Source organism: Triticum urartu, chromosome 2, assembly GCF_003073215.2.
Source record: "Triticum urartu cultivar G1812 chromosome 2, Tu2.1, whole genome shotgun sequence".
NCBI lineage: Eukaryota > Viridiplantae > Streptophyta > Magnoliopsida > Poales > Poaceae > Triticum > Triticum urartu.
In genome coordinates this window covers 295,790,645-295,809,287 of record NC_053023.1, presented here as the reverse complement: position 1 = coordinate 295,809,287, position 18,643 = coordinate 295,790,645, and positions in this window count along the sequence as shown.

Genomic DNA, 18,643 nt, shown 5'->3' with positions numbered 1-18,643 from the left:
CTGTCTAGCACACACCGTACAGAGAGACCGCGATGAGGGTTCCATGGCCCTGGATTAAAGCCAATCATCCGGTCCGGGGGCATGGGTGTTTTCGGTTGTAGCCCAAGGGGGTAGCTCCCCTAGTTTGCGCACGGTATAAATTTTTTGATCCCATGCTAAGTCGAGGTTGTAGCCTCCCCACTTAGAGTTTTGCTTAACAGGTGTCAAGGGTGATTCCAGACACCGGTGAGTTTGGCTGGTCTGTGCGGTTAGGGTGTTTTCAATTAAAAGACCATAGACAGAATTAGTCCCGATGGACTAAAGGAATTCGTTACTCGTGGGTAAAGAGTACACCCTCTGCATAGATATTAAACCTAATCGAATAGCCGTGTCCATGGTTAAGGACTACAATCTGGGATGGGCCAAGTGTCGGTCTTAGTGTCGGTCTTCGGAGGAGAAACTATTAAACCAGAATATTGATCATGACTTGTGATCTATGATGATTATGATTATTATTATTATGGACTAACCATTTATGTTATTTGAATTATCGAGTATCCCTGGGACGGTTCTACCTCCTGGATATTCACTATGATTATTTTTATACATAAGCCCTTTATGTGGTGTCGCTCAGACGCCCGACTGTGGCATGTTTTGTTATTTCATTTACTTATAAGCCCTTTATGTGGTGTCGCACAAACGCCCGACTGTGGCATGTTTGTTATTTTGTTTAATTATAAGCCCTTTATGTGGTGTCGCTCAGACGCCCAACTGTGGCATGTTTTGTTATTTCTTTTACTTATAATCCCTTTATGTGGTGTCGCACAGACGCCCGACTATGGCATGTTTGTTATTTCGTCTAATTATAAGCCCTTTATGTGGTGCCTCTCAGACGCCCGACTGAGGCATGCTTCATATTATTATCCTTTCGAGGCGTCGCTTCAGACACCCGATCGGTGCTTTTCATTTCTACACCCTGTTTGTTTACTCATGTTTTATTTAAATGATCTACTTGCGTGCATCATGAACCTTATTTCATAACTGACGAAGTGATCATAGAATATTTTAAAGCATGATTATCAGTGACTATATTATACCTGTGTTCTTAATGTTTGCGAGTACATTCAAAGTACTCACTGGCTTGTCCCTGGCTATTGTCCTGGCCAGATTTCTTGCATGGAGAGGAGCATTGCGATGACAGCCCCGGAACCTACACATTGGAGATAGCAGCCTCGCGAAGATAGGAGTTATCCTGGTCAGCTGTTCTTGTGGGAAATGGAGTCCCATAGACGCTGATGACCCGCAAATCACTTCCGCCTACAGCCACTAGCAAACCAATTGTTGTACTCATAGGCCAGAATGGTCTTGTACTACATATTTTGTATTTTTCTTGGAGTTTCTGTAACAAGTTGGTGTCTCATCAGCTAACACTAATCCTGGGGCTGGTGAGCACAAGGGCCGCTTTTTTGGGAAATTAATATCCCGAAAACCCGGTCCTGACAAATCTATCAGAGCAGGCTGAATGGCACATCTTAGACATGACAAGACTTTCGCCACGCTCTCAAAGAACTACTATTGGCCCAAGATGTTTCGCGACGTCAACCGCTTCACCAACCGATGCTCTACACGTCGCAAAGCTAAGTCCAAATCTCAATCCCATGGTCTTTATATGCCTATCCCTATTCCATATCAACCATGGGAAGACATTAGCATGGATTTCGTACTTGGATTGCCTAGAACTAGAAATAGAAAGGATTCGGTATTTGTCATTGTGGACCGTTTCTCCAAGATGGCACATTTCATTCCTTGTAACAAGATAGACGATGCTTAACATATTGCAAACCTCTTTTGTAGGGACATATTGCATCTACACGGAGTGCCAAAGATGATCGTCTCGGACCGCGATGTCAAGTTCCTAAGCTACTTTTGGAAGACCCTATGCACCAAGCTCAGAATCAAGCTACTCTTCTCCACGGCTTACCATCCTCAAACCGACGGCCAAACGGAGGTGACCAACCGCACACTCTCCGCTCTACTTCGATTACTCACCAAGAAGAACATCAAGGAGTGGAAAGAGTGCCTACCTATCACCGAGTTCTCCTACAACCGAGCTAAACAGTCAACAACCGGCAAGTCCCCCTTCAAGGTCATCTACGGATTCAACCCATTGTCACCATTGGACATTCTTCCTCTACCACTCCAAGAGCGCATCAATTTGGACGCAAGTGCACGTGTGACTCATCTCAATAAGGTGCATGAAGATACAAGACATACTATCGAGCGCCAAGTACAACAACTTGCGACCAAACTCAACATCAACAAGCACCCCATGGTCTTCAACATTGGTGACCTCATGTGGCTACACCTTCGCAAGGACCGCTTTCCACAAGAAAGCAAGTCCAAGCTTCGACCACGAGTGGATGGACCCTTCAAGGTGCTTGCCAGCTACAACGACAATGCCTACAAGATTGACATTCCATGCGACAAGTACTCCGTGAATGACATCTTCAACGTCAAATATCTCTCTCCCTACCATGGTGATGCAGAATTTGATCCGAGGACGGATCTTCCCCAAGGGAGGGGAGATGATGCGGAGCATCCCAAGGTCATCCCCATGGACCTACCATCATGTCACCAAGTGCCTAGCGGACCCATGACACGAGCACGTGCGAGAGCTCTTGAAACTAAGGTGACATCTCTCCTCTCACATTTCCACTTTGATGCACATGAGACATGGCTACTACCTCATACGGACACATTGTGCATACTCAGGTACCATGGAGAAGCTAAGGAGCAAGGAGAAGAAGAAGAGGAAGATGGATGTGAAAATGGAGAAGAAGAAGTGATGAAGAACAAGCTACAGGCTCCGGACGACCGGCCAGGACCGGACGTCCGACGATCTCCAGGCTCCGGACGTCCAACGCATCCACACCCGAGCCAAAACTACGGACTTCCGACGCCCCTCGAACGACCGACGCCCCTCGAACGACCGACGCCCAGACGTCCAACCCCGACCGGACATCCGACCGAAGACCACCCGAGCCGAATCTACGGACGTCCGACAGGCACTGGACGTCCGGACCTTCGGGAGCCTCCGGACGACCGATGACTCCCGGACGTACGACAAGCTGTGTGATGTTTCGTGTTGGGCCGCAACCCATGTACCCCTTCGCCCACCTCTTTTGCACCAAGACTATATATAGACCTCCTATTCCTTCTAGCTAGGGTTAGCATTGGTTTAGCTCATTTGAGAGATAGAGCATTGCTCATCCACATCGGATATACTCCTCGAGAGAGACCGCGACCTCTTTGGAGAAAAACCCTTTGGATTCAAGACCTCCTCGTGGAGAAGAACATCAAGACCTCCTCACAGAGAAGACTGGCTACCATTGTATCGTCCCTAGTTGATCGTGTACCGTGTGAACTCTTATGTATTCGAGGGTCTAGCACATGTGTGACTATCTTTTGTTAGTTTAGTGATTCTCCCGTGTTTTCCCTTGTGTTTCCCCTCATTTCCCCCTTGTGTTCTTCGTGTTCATCTCGGGATCCACTCCTTTCATGAATGATCGGGGGATTAGGGTTCTACCCTACATCAGTAGTTCTACCAATCCACTCTTCATCGGGCAAGACGACGACATGAACTCCTAAGTCACAAAGAGCCACCTCTTTGGTGCACAACGTGCTTTGCATCAAGAGCAACAAGCAATGAGTGAACGCATCGACAACCTCGCCACCGACTTGTGACTCTCCGAGCAACGTACAAGAGAATACTTTGACCACAAGATCGATGATCACAAGCAAGAGAATGATGCAAGAATGGACGATATTCATTCTTTGTCGCTCAACCGCTCTTCTTCCACTTCGTCCTCATCAATACGGAGCCGCTCAAGTCGACACTCCGACTTCACCCACTCCGGCTCAAGTACACCGACATCGAACACTCTTCGATGTGTCGCGCGCAACGATGGTCATGCAAGCCTCAATCCTCTACGTGACAATGACTCTCAAGAAGATCGACACCATCAAAACCAAGCTACCTTTGCGCAAGCATGAGAATGGCAATGAAAACACCAACACGAAGAGGAAGAGCGAGCGCGTCTACACCAAGATGCACAAGATGCCGAGGCACAACGCCAAGAACAACAACTACGTGAAGCTCAAGCAATTGAGGCGCAATGTGCCCTCCGATATTCAAGTCGAGCCGTAGCCAACTGTGGCCAACGAGCTTGTGAACATGAAGAATCACTTCACGAAGAAATTCATGAATGAAGATATCAAACTCGCGTGCAACGTCAAGCTCGACAAGTTCCTCCACAAGCTCGCCAAGAACATCAAGTTCAACAAGAACAAGAATACAATGGAACTCCTCCACGGCAAGAGAAAATTGTGAGAGACGATCCTCCTCATCAAGGACGTCATCATCCCCGTCCCAAACACAATGAAGAGCAATGCTACGGCAAGCTAAAGATCACCATGACCAAGTTCAATGGAAGCAATGATCCCGAAGAGTACCTTTCATGGGCATTGAAGGTCGACAAAATCTTCCGTTTGCACAACTATGAGGAAGAGACGAAGATTGCGATGGCATCCCTTGAGTTCCAAGACTATGTCCTCATTTGGTGGGAACATGTCACTGAGTGTCGTGAGCCAAGAGGTGAACCACCCATCACTACTTGGGCACAAATGAAGGATGTCATGAGAGCACGCTTCATGCCTACCTACTACAACCGCGACCTCTTCAAGAAACTCCAACTACTCAAGCAAGGAACCAAGAGCGTTGAAGAGTACTACAAGGAAATGGAGATTGCCATGATACGAGCCAATGTCACCGAAGATGATGAGCAAACTATGGCACGTTTCTTGAATGGATTCAATCATCCTATCAAGAAGATCGCTGACTTCCAACCATACTCGAACCTCATCTAGCTAGTGCATCAAGCTACCAAAGCGGAACGTCAAGTGCAGGAAGACTTCAAGTATGCCAAGTTCTCATGCAAGTCCTATGGTTTCTCCTACACCCAAGCTTCAATGACTCCACCACCGTCTACCTCAACCAAGCCTTCTACAAGCAATTTCAACAAGCCGAGTTACAAGAAAACTTCGACTACTCCAAGTCATCCTACTACGAGCAACTTCAAGCCGAGAGCTTCATCATCATCTACCCCAACCGATTAGACCGTCAAGACCAGTTCCTTCAAATGCTTCACATGCGAAGGCCGAGGCCACAAGTCCTTTGAGTGTACCAACAAGCGAACCATGATCCTCAACGACGATGGTACATACGACTCCTTGAGCGAAGGAGAAACAGAAGCACTTGAGAAAGTCGCCATGCACCGGCAAGTGAACGATGAAGATGAACAAGTCTTTTGCGATGAAGATTCAAGTCCAGCTCTAGTTGTCTCCAAGGTATTGACTCTTCAACATCACCAAGAAGAAGACCAAAGATGCCATATCTTTCGTACCAAGGCCGGCATCAATGGAAGGTCCGTCAAGGTCATCATCGATGGAGGGAGTTGTCATAACTTAGCAAGTGAAGAACTTTGCTCCAAGCTCCAATTGCCCAAGACGAAGCACCCACATCCCTACAAAGTTAAATGGCTAAGCGACTTCGGCACTATTCAAGTCGAGCATAGAGTGCAAGTCTCCTTCAAAATCGGCACTTACAAAGACACTTTGGACTGTGATGTCGTTCCAATGACCGTTTGCCACCTTCTTCTTGGTCGACCATGGCAATTCGATAGAGGTGTCATCCACGAAGGCCTTACGAACCACTACATCTTCAAGATGAAAGGAAAGGAGAACGTACTTCGCCCTATGTCTCCAAGCCAAGTGATCACCGACAAGCAAGCCACCCATCGTGGAGAGAATAGTGAGAGAGCGAACCACCCAAAAGAGAGTGAGCGCCACAAGCCCAAATCGAGGTCCTCCACGGTGAGAGAAAAGATGAACTTAGTTCTATTTGCCACCAAAAGTGAGATAAGAGAAGTGTGTGAGAACCCAACAAGTGTACAACACTACGTCCCTTTTTGCAAGGACGAGGCACCAAAAGCTAACAACTCTCACGATCTACCTTTAGTGTAGTCTTCTCTTTTGCAGGAGTTCCAAGATGTTTTCCCCGACGAGCTACCTCCGGGACTACCTCCATTACGAGGCATTGAGCACCGCATCGACCTCATGCCCAGAGAACCTCTTTCGAACAAAGCTCCTGCCGCGTAAAGCCAGAAGAAACCAAAGAAATACAAAGGCAAGTAAAACATCTCATAGACCAAGGACATGTGCGCGAAAGTTTGAGTCCTTGTGCCGTTCCGGTCATTCTTGTGCCAAAAAGAGATGGTAGCTTTCGCATGTTCTCCGATTGTAGACCTATAAATGCTATCACCGTTCGCTATAGGTATCCCATTCCACGCCTTGACGATATGCTTGATGAACTTAGTGGTGCCACTATATTTTCTAAAATTGATCTTGAAAGTGGTTACTATCAAATCCGCATACAAGAGGGTGATGAATGGAAAACCGCTTTCAAAACAATGTTTGGTTTATATGAGTGGTTAGTCATGCCTATGGGTCTATCAGAAGCACCTGGTACTTTTATGCATCTTATGAATCATGTCTTTCGCCCTTACATTGGCGAGTTTGTTGTGGTCTACTTCGATGATATCCTTGTTTATAGCAAATCTCTTAAAGATCATGTCACCCATGTCTGAACTGTTTTGCAAACTCTTCGAAAAGAGCATCTCTATGCTAACATGGAAAAGTGCCTTTTTGGCGTTGATAAGCTCGTTTTCTTGGGTTTTGTTGTTTCCTCTAAGGGTGTTCATGTTGATGACTCTAAGATAAATGCTAATAAAACTTGGCCACAACCAACCAACTTGCAACAAGTGCGTATCTTCCCTGGTTTTGCCGGTTTCTACCGTAGATTTGTGAAGGACTTTAGCACCATTGGTTCAACTTTGCATGCTTCGAGCAAGAAGAATCCACCCTTTGTTTGGGGACCATCGCAAGATACCGCTTTCAATGAGCTTAAGAATTTGCTTACTCATGCTCCCGTGCTTGCATTACCCAACTTTGACAAACCCTTTGAGATTCATTGCGATGCTAGTGGTAATGGCATAGGAGGTGTGTTAACGCAAGAGAAGCGCCACGTAGCTTACTTTAGTGACAAACTTTCTGGAGCGCAACTCAATTACCCCATCTATGACAAAGAGTTATATGCTTTGTTGGACCAATGCTAGCGGTAAAGAATATAACTCTTTGTCATATATGGGGTAATTGAGTTGTGCTCCGGAAAGTTTCTCAATAAAGTAAGCTATGGGGCACTTCTCTTGCGTTAGCACACCTCCTATGCCATTACTGCTAGCATCACAATGAATCTCAAAGGGTTTGTCGAAGTTGGGTAATGCAAGCATGGGAGCATGAGTAAGCAAATTCTTAAGCTCATTAAAAGCGGTGTCTTGGGATGCTCCCCAAACAAAAGGCGCATTTTTCTTGCTCAAAGCATGCAAAGATGAAGCAATGGTGCTAAATTCCTTCACGAATCTACGGTAGAAACCGGCTAAACCAAGGAAGCTACGCACTTGTTGCAAATTGGTTGGTTGTGGCCAAGTTTTGATAGCATTGATCTTAGAGTCATCAACATGAACACCCTTAGAGGAAACAACAAAACCCAAGAAAACGGGCTTATCAACGCCAAAAAGGCACTTTTCCATGTTAGCATAGAGACGCGCTTTTTGAAGAGTTTGCAAAACGGTTCGGACATGGGTGACATGATCTTTAAGAGATTTCCTATAAACAAGGATATCATCAAAGTAGACCATAACAAACTCACCAATGTAAGGGCGAAAGACATGATTCATAAGACGCATGAAAGGACCCGGTGCTTCCGATAAACCCATAGGCATGACTAACCAGTCATACAAACCAAACTTTGTTTTGAAAGCGGTTTTCCCTTCATCACCCTCTTATATGCGGACTTGATAGTAACCACTTTTAATAGCAATCTCGGAAAATATAGTGGCACCACTAAGTTCATCAAGGCGTGGAATGGGATACCGATAGCGAACGATGATAGCATTGATAGGTCTACAATCGGAACTCATGCGAAAGCTACTGTCTCGTTTTGGCACAAGAATGACAGGAATGACACAAGGACTCAAACTTTCACGCACATGTCCATGGTCTATGAGATGTTTTACTTTCCTTTGTATTTCTTTGTTTTCTTCGGGGTTGACGCGGTAGGGAGCTTTGTTCGAAAGAGGTGCTCCGGGGATGAGGTCGATGCGGTGCTCGATGCCTCGTAGTGGAGGTAGTCCTGGAGGTAGCTTGTCGGGGAAAACATCTTGGAATTCCTGCAAAAGAGAAGACAACCCTAAAGGTAGAGTGTGAGAGGTGTTAGCTTGTGGTGCGTCGTCCTTGCACAAAAGGATGTAGTGTATCACACTAGATGGGTTCTCACACACTTCTTTTATCTCACGTTAGGTTGCAAATAGAACTAGGTTCTCCTTTTCGCTCATCGTGGAGGCACTCGATTTGGGCTTGTGGCGCTCACTCTCTTTTTGGTGGCTCGCTCTCTCACTATTCTCTCCATGATGGGTGGCTTGATTGTCGGTGATCAGTTGGCTTGGAGACATAGGGCAAAGTACATACTCCTTTCCATCCATCTTGAAGATGTAGTGGTTCGTTCGGCCGTTGTGGATGACACCTCTATCAAATTGCCATGGGCGTCCAAGAAGAAGGTGGAAAACGGTCATTGGAACGATGTCACACTCCAAAGTGTCTTCATAGGCGCCAATTTTGAAGGAAACTTGTACTCGATGCTCGACTTGGATAGTGTCGGAGTCGCTAAGCCATTGAACTTTGTAGGGATGTGGGTGCTTTGTCTTGGGCAATTGGAGCTTGGAGCAAAGTTCTTCACTTGCTAAGTTCTGAAAACTCCCTCCATCAGTGATGACCTTGACAGACCTTCCATTGATGCCGGCCTTGGTATGAAAGATGTGGCATCTTTGGTCATCTTCTTGGTGATGTTGGAGAGTCAAGACCTTGGAGACAACAAGAGCGGGACTTAAATCTTCATCACAAAAGACTTGTTAGGTGTCTTCTTCGTTCACTTGCCGGTGTATGGCACTTGCTCAAGGGCTTCCATTTCTCCTTCACTCATCGAGTCATAAGTACAGTCGTCCTTGAGGATCATGGTCCGATTGGTGGTGCAGTCATAGGACTTGTGGCCTTGGCCTCCACATGTGAAGCATTTGAAGGAACTCATCTTGACGGTCTCATCGGTTGGGGTAGATGATGATGAAGCGCTCGTCTTGAAGTTGCTCGATGTAGAAAGATGACTTGGGGTTGACGAAGCTTTCTTATAACTCAACTTGTCTAGCTTGTAGAAGGCTTTGTTGACGAAGGCGGTGTTGGAGTCGTTGAAGCTTGGGGTTGGAGAAACCCTATGACTTGGATGAGAACTTGGCATACAAGTAATCAACTTGCACTTGGCGTTCTAGTTTGGTAGCTTGATGCACTAGCTCGATGAGGTTCGATGCAAGTCGTTGGCAAGGTTGTCGATGCGTTCACTCATTGCTTGTTGCTCTTGATATAAAGCACGTTGTGCACCAAAGAGGTGGCTCTTTATGACGTAGGAGTTCATGTCGTCGTCTTGCCCAATGAAGAGTGGGTTGGTAGAAGCACTTGGCCTATCCATCATTCCAAAAGAAATATGTGAGTGGGAGAAAGATAAGAATGTATACCAAATGTACCTTGACCGAAGTTGAAGGTGGATCAATGATCACTCCAATGTAAAACAAGGAAATAGCACAATTGGTACCAATTCTTGTCGGTTTCTCACACCTACACAAGTAAAAGCTTATGGTGGAGCTCGGTTAGGATGGTGGCACAAAATTTTATGCAATTGTTAGTGAGCTTCAATAATGTTGGAAAAGATTCGCAATTTGCAATGCAACAAGTAGACCAAGCAATACAATGTAGCGACCCGACCTCAGATGGTCAAGTCTCTGTGCTTTAGTGTCATCCCTAGATCGGTAATGCTAACACACACAGTACTTGAATGGATTTATAACAGAGTAGCAATCACACACTTATTACATCGAATGTCTCAAGAGAGAACTTAATACAATAAATATGGCTTAAGGCCATCTAAATAAGATAACAACGGAAGGCTTGGAAGATAAAGTGAGTCCATCAACTCCAACGGCATAGCTGAGTGCATGCAACGACCTAGCGCACCTTACTCATGTGAAAAGTATGCAACATGATATATTGCAGCCCGTAACGGGTCAGCACATGGAATATGCTGGCAATATAACACGATAGAGCAATGAACAGATAAATGCTATCACTACATGCATATATGGCTGGTGGAGGCTCTATGGTTGTAATGTTTTGCGAAAAGCTAGTTTTTCCCTACAACAAAGGAATAAATTTTACTTAACTATCATGGTGGTTGAAACATCATTGAGAAGGCTCCTCCAACTAAAATCCCAATTAAAGTAGTCATTAACATCCCAACAAATTAAATTAGAGTGATGAGATCAAACCAATAATTCAAGTACGAGATACTCAAGTTGTCCATAACTGGGGACACGGCAAACCATGACTAGTTTGTACACTCTGAACAGGTTTGCGCACTTTTCCCCACAAGACTCGATCTCCTCCATTGGATTTCTTGCACTACATGGTGTTTGAGAAACGGATGACCGAGACACAGTCTTTCAGAAGCATTAACTCTTTACTCTGGGTAGACAGTTAAAACTACTTTCCCTCTACATCTGCTAGCCTATGACTGAAAGAGGTCACAAAACATACTCAACTATGCCAGAGCCCATAATGGCTTGTGGCTGCACATGGAAGTTTCTAGCATGAATAATCTTATGATCCCTTTGAGCTTGGGTGGCGGACCATAGGATGATCACACGGGTACTCCAGGATATCCTAGGACAACACTGGATTCGCCAGGTGCCCACAATTAATCCACCCAGATGTGTATTAAAGTTGCCACCGTAAGTTGAAGCATTAATTAACAACTCGCATCTGTCATGGATACACTCAAACCCAAACCACGTCTACAAGCATACCATGGCAATATAAGCATAACGTAGAAGTAACTCCTAAGGGTTTGATAAGAAAACATGTAATAGGTTCTACCTCATCATCTACTTCACAGTACCCACAAGTTAATCCCATCCTAATCATGTAGTGTTTGAGGATTGTAACTAATGCAAATAAAATTGAAATAAAATCCAATAAAATTATTCATTTGATTTTAGTATTTTTCTTCAAATATTTCATTCATTTTGGAGAAGCCATATTATCTCCTCTCATATATTTTAATATGAAATATTTTCGGAGAGGAAAAATAGTTAAAACCAAATGATCCTTGTTTTGATATTTGAAAAAAAATTCAAATATCAAAAATGTGAAATCCCCAACTCTTTCCGTGGGTCCTTGAGTTGCTTAGAATTTCGAGGATCGCAACACAAAATGCAATAAAATATGATATGCATGGATGACCTATGTATAACATTCAAAATTGAAAATTTGGGATGTTACAAACCTACCCCCCTTAAGATGAATCTCGTCCTCGAGATTCGGGTTGGCTAGAAATAGGTGTGGGTGGTCTTTGCGTAGATCATCCTCTCGCTCCCAGGTGGCTTCATCCTCGGTATGGTGGCTCCACTGAACTTTGCAAAACTGGATAACTTTGCTGCGAGTAACTCGACTGGCAAACTCGAGAATTTTGACAGGTTTCTCCTCATAGGTCAAATCACTATCCAACTGAATTTCTTCCAGGGGCACAGTATCTCTCAGAGGAATATCAGCCATCTCTGCATGGCACTTTTTCAACTGGGAAACGTGAAACACATCATGAACTCCTGACAGCCCTTCGGTTAACTCCAACTTGTAGGCTACTTCTCCCATGCGTTCCAAAATACGGTATGGGCCTACAAATCTCGGGGATAACTTTCCCTTAACTCCAAAACATTTAACTCCTCGCAGAGGTGACATGTGACACTCGTAGATATGCTTTGTCTCCGATTTCATAGACTACCTCCTTGCGTTTTGAGTCTGCATAGCTCTTCTGTCGAGACTGAGGTACCTTTAGTCTGCCTCGAATCTGCTTAACCTTCTCTTCTGACTCTTTAATCAAATCCAGTCCAAACAACTGAGGGTCTCCGAGTTCATCCCACATTAACGGTGTTCTGCACCTCCTTCCATACAAAGCTTCGAAAGGTGCCATCTTCAAACTGGCTTGGTAGCTATTTTATGAGAACTCAGCGTAGGGAAAATTTTCATCCCAACTTGATCCATAATCTAGCGCACAAGCTCTCAACATGTCCTCCAGAATTTGATTGACTCTATCGTTCTGTCCATTTGTCTGCGGATGAAATGTTGTACCGAACTCCAGCCTGGTACCCAATGTCTAGTGCAGCTGGTGCCAAAACTTTGAAGTAAATTGTGTTCCCCTATCTAATACAATGGTCCTCGAAACTCCATGCAGATATACGATCCTGGTCATATATATCTTGGCCAACTTTGCGCTTGTATAAGTGGTTTTCACTTGGATAAAGTGAGCTAACCCGATCGGGTCCTGGGTAAACCGGTGATAAAATCCATGCCAAGCTTGTCCCACTTCCATTCGGGTATCGGCATAGGCTGCAGTAATCCTATTGGCTTCTGATGTTCTGCCTTCACTCTCTGACATACATCACATACGGCAACATACTCGGAAATATCCTTCTTCATTCTAGTCCACCAGAAATGCTCCTTCAAATCTAAATACATCTTGGTGTTTCCGGGGTGTATCGAGTATGGCGAGTCATGAGGTTCCTGTAGTATCAACTTCCTGATCTCGGCATTATTGGGCACATATACACGGTTCTCAAACCACAAGATGTCGTGCACATCCTCATGAAAACCTTTGGCTTTTCCTTCACTCATCTTCTCCTTTATCTCGGCAATTTCTTTGTCATCCTTCTGAGCTTCTCGAATCTTTCCCAATAATGTTGACTGAAACTCCAATGATGCTACAAAACCTCTAGGAACTATCTCCAAACCAAGCTCCCTGAGATCTTCGGCCAACCCCTTTGGTAATACTCCGCTCACGAGCGTATTGGCATAACTCTTCCGGCTCAAAGCGTCTGCTACGACATTGTCCTTGCCTTGATGATAGTGCAACTTCACATCATAATCCTTTATGAGCTCCAACCATCACCTCTGCCTAAGATTCAGCTCCTTCTGTGTAAAAATGTACTTCAAACTCTTATGATCCTTGTACACATCACAACGGTTTCCAATGAGAAAATGTCTCCAGGTCTTGAGTGCATGCACTACGGCTACTAACTCAAAATCATGCGTGGAATAATTCAACTCATGTGGTCAAAGCTGACATGAGGCATATGAAACAACTCTTCCGTCTTGCATAAGTACTCATCCAAGTCCTAAACGAGATGCGTCCCAATACCCTTGGAAATCCTTGCGTATATCCGGCAAAATTAGCACTGGGGCTGTAACCAAGCGTTTCTTCAACTCCTGGAAACTTGCTTCACATTCTTCAGTCCAATGGAACTTGGTATCCTTCTTCAACAACGCCGTCATAGGCTTCGCAATCTTGGAAAAAATCTCAATGAATCTCCGATAGTATGCCACGAGTCCAAGAAAACTGCGGATCTCTCCAACTGAGGTGGGTGCCAACCACTCGGTGACTGACTGAACCTTGGTAGTATCCACTGCTATACCTTCTCCTGATATAACATGTCCAAGAAATCCAACTTCCTTCAGCCAAAATGCACATTTGCTGAACTTGGCATATAACTGATGTTCCCTGAGTTTCTCAAGAACCAAACGTAAATGCTCCTTGTGTTCTTCTTCATTCTTCGAGTACACCAAGATATCATCAATGAACACCACGACAAACTTATCCAAGAATTCCATGAAAACCTTATTCGAAAACACGTGACATAACCGTATACTCATATAGCCCGTACCGTATGGTGAAAGCTGTCTTAGGTTTATTCTTTTCCCAGATCTTCAGCTGGTGGTATCCTGATCGCAAGTCGATCTTCGAAAACACGTTAGCTCCTTGTAGCTGGTCAAACAAATCATTGATCATCGGCAGTGGGTACTTGTTCTTGAAAGTCACCTCATTCAAGGCTCGATAATCAACAACCATTCTTAAGGATCCATCCTTCTTCTCAACCAAGAGCACTGGGGCTCCCCATGGCGATGAACTTCGTTGAATGTAACCTTTCTCCAATAACTCCTTAATCTGCTTCTTGATCTCTTCCAGATCATTTGCGGGCATCCGGTACGGTCTCTTCGATATCGGTCTGGTGCCTGGCAACAGTTCTATTAGAAACTCGATGTCTCGATCTGGCGGCATGCCTGGTAGCTCCTTTGGAAATACATTTTGGTAATCCTTCACTACATGCACTTCTTCTTGAACAACTCCCATGAGAGAATTTACTTGGGTCCTCTTCGGTGCATGCCTGGATGCGTACCTGATCCTTTTTTCCCTCCGGGGTGGTGAGTAAAATTGACTTACTAGTGCAATCGATGTTTCCCCCATACATTGATAGCCAATCCATTCCTAGTATCACATCCAATCCTTGTGACTCCAAAATTATCAGGTCTGAGGGGAAAACACAGCTTCCAATGCTCAATGGAATCTGAAAACATCCTTGACTTGACATATACTCCGCTCCTGGTGAGCTTACTAACATAGGTGTCCTAAGTACTTTAGTGGGAAACTTATATTTATCCATGAATCCCCTTGAAATGTATGAATGCGATGCACCAGTATCAAAGAGAACAATTGTAGTAAATGACCTAATCAAAAACTTACCGACAACTGCATCAGGCTGCTCTTCAACCTCCTCCACGTTCACGTGGTTCATTTGTCCCCTGTTGAAAGGGTTGCGCTTCTTCCCAGAGCTTCCATTGCCATTGCCATTCCCATTCTTCACTTCAGGGCACTCAGTGGCATAGTGTCCAGTCTTCCCGCACTTGAAACAAGTAATGTGACTTAGGTCCTTCTTGGCAGGTGTGGCTGGATTAGAGCTGTTCTGATTGTTGCCTGCTCCATTCCCGTTCCCATTCTTGGGGCCACTTTGGTTATGCGAACTTCCTCCATTGTGGGTATGGCCTCCATGGTTATGGGTAAATCCTCCCGAGTTCGGGGTGAAATGGGGCTTCTGCTGAGCTCCAGAATTGTACTTCCCTTGTCCATACTTCCTTTTGCGGCTCTCTATCTGCTGCTGCTTCCCTTCAATTATAAGCGCCTTGTCTACCAGCTCCTGATAGTTGTTAAATGTTGCCATCATCAACTGCATGCTCATCTCATCATTCAGCCCTTCCATAAACTTCTCCTGCTTCGCGGCATCCATGGCCACATCATCTGGGGCATAGCAAGATAGCTTACTAAACTCATCTACGTACTGAGCCATATTACGATTTCCCTAGCGCAAGTTGTGAAACTCACGCTTCTTCATGCTCATAGCTCCAGTTGAGACATGGGCTGTGCGAAAAGCTTGCTGAAACTGATCCCAAGTGACATTGGCTATAGGGAAAGTGGTCGTGTAATTCTACCACCATGCGGCTGCGGGTCCATCCAAATGTGCAGCAAAACGCACCTTCTCAGCATCTGTGCAACCTGCGGTGGTCAACTCCCTTCCAATCCTGCACAGCTAGTCATTAGCAACTATTGGCTCGGTGCTACTAGAAAACACCGGCGGCTGCAACCTTAGAAAGCGAGCTAAGTTGTCCACTGTGGGTGGTGGTTTAGGGTTGTTGTTGTTGTTGCCTTGGTTCCAGACTAATATCTGCATCAAGGCATTCTGCTGCTGGATCAACTGAGTGATCTCCGGTGGGAAGACAAATCCTGTATCATGTCTCGGAGGCATCTGATGGGTTTAGAGGGGATATATTAGAATAGAATGAGGTCTACTGAGAAAGCACTACCCATATGCACATGAGACAAACACAATCATATCACACCAAATCAATTCAAGCAAGGGCATACAATCGGTCTAGAACTATCATGACAAAAGTTCTCGGCTACTACTATATACATGGGGAAATACTACTAATCATATGGTGGTCTTCTAGAACTTTTTATCAGTGGAAGACTCCGTGATATCCGCTCCAGCTTCGTCTTCATAATCATTATCACTATCGCGGGGTCGGAGTCGGTGTCATCGATAATGATGTAGTCTTCAGAACGAATTTCCTTAGCTTCGTCATCTTCTCCTCCTGGCATGGGGTCTCCCATAAAAACTCCTAGCTTCCTTGTCAGGTCATCATTCTTCTCCACGAGTATCGTCATTTCCTCCTCATATCCATCGCGTGTATACTTGAGTTCCCCTTATAGCTCTGTGATCCTGGTCATCGCCTTCTTGAAATCTATCATGCTCGCGCACATCTGGTTCTCCTGTCGACGAATGTGCTGGTTTAACTCTTGGATGAAAGCTGCAATGGACCTGTCCTTCCTGGTGCTGATCATCTCCCATTGCTCATCTCGTTGCCCACATATCTGGTAGATAGTGTCCTTCAGCTCCTGTTTGTAGACTTCTCCAATTCGTCCCATAGCAATGTGGGCTGCCATGCTCTTGCCTAGACTCTAGGTGGGTGCATCAAAGGAAAACTCTATGGGCTTAGTGACTGGCATGAATGTCCTTCCTAGAACTTGAACTCGAATCATCCAACTCTCCTCTTCTGGTAAAGTGACGCTGTAGGTCCCAGTGAAGCTTGGTATTCCGATGTTCTAGTACCGAGTGACTTCCTTCAAGTGTCGTCCAAAAGGTGTGTCTTCATCCATTTGTGCAAACTTGTTCCTTGAGTCCGCCATCCTAAATGGTTGAAAATGGAGAGGAGTCAGAAATGAGTAGAGAAGAGTGACCTATGGCTCATCTTAGTGGTTGTGTCCTACATTCAGCGTGTGCTCTGATACCATCTTGTAGCGACCCGACCTCAGACGGTCAAGTCTCTGTGCTTCAGTGTCACCCCTGGATCGGTAATGCTGACACACACAGTACTTGAATGGATTTATAACAGAGTAGCAATCACACACTTATTACATCGAATGTCTCAAGAGAGAAGTTAATACAATAAATATGGCTTAAGGCTATCTAAATAAGATAACAGCGAAGGCTTGGAAGATAAAGTAAGTTCGTCAACTCCAACGGCATAGATGAGTGCATGACAACGACCTAGCGCACCTTATACCTTTTCTGAAAAGTCTGCAACATGATATGTTGCAGCCCGTAACAGTTCAACACATGGAATATGCTAGAAATATAACACAGTAGAGGAATGAACAGATAAATCCTATCACTACATGCATATATGGCTGGTGGAGGCTCTATGGTCATAATGTTTTGCGACAAGCTAGTTTTTTCCTACAACAAAGGAATAGATTTTATTTAACTATCATGGTGGTTGAAATATCATTGAGAAGGTTCCTCCAACTCAAATCCCAATTAAAGTAGTCATTAACATCATAACAAATTAATTTAGAGTGATGAGATCAAACCAATAATTCAAGTACCAGATACTCAAGTTGTCCATAACCGGGGACACGGCTAACCATGATTAGTTTGTACACTCTGCAGAGGTTTGCGCACTTTTCCCCAGAAGATTCGATCTCCTCCGTTGGATTTCTCGCACTACATGGTGTTTGAGAAATGGATGACCTAGACACAGTCTTTCAAAAGTATTAACTCTTTACTCTGGATAGACAGTTACACCTACTTTCCATCTACATCTGCTAGCCTACCACTAAAAGAGGTCACACAACATACTCAACTATGACAGAGCCCATAATGGCTTGTGTCTACACATTGAAGTTTCTAGCATGAATAATATTATGATCCCTTTGAGACTGGGTGGCAAACCGTAGGATGATCACATGGGTACTCCGGGATATCCTAGGACAACACTGGATTCTCCAGGTGCCCACAAGCAATCCACCCAGATGTGTATTAAAGTTGCCACCTTAAGTTGAACCATTAATTAACAACTCACATCTGTCATGGATACACTCAAACCCAAACCACGTCTACGAACATAGCATGGCAATATAAGCATAACGTAGAAGTAACTCCCAAGGGTTTGATAATAAAACAGGCAATAGGTTCTACCTCATCATCTACTTCCTAGTACACACAAGATAATCGCATCCTAATCATGCAGTGTTTGAGGATTGTAACTAATGCAAATAAAATTGCAATAAAATTATTTATTTGATTTTAGTATTTTTCTTCCAATATTTCATTCATTTTGGAGAAGTCATATAATTTAATATGAAATATTTTCGGAGAGGAAAAATAATTAAAACCAAATGATCCTTGTTTCGATATTTGAAAAAAAAATCTAATATGAAAAACGTGAAATCTCCAACTCTCTCTGTGGGTCCTTGAGTTGCTTAGAATTTCGAGGATCGCAACACGAAATGCAATAAAATATGATATGCATGGATGACCTATGTATAACATTCCGAATTGAAAATTTGGGATGTTACATATAAGGTACATGGAAACACACACGCAAAGAGATAAGTGGGGTCATGCAACCAAGGAAGAGCCAAAATGTGGAATCCACGAAAATGCTCTTGTTGCACAACACTAGAGAGACCCTAGCACGATTGCACAATAGGCGGATACGA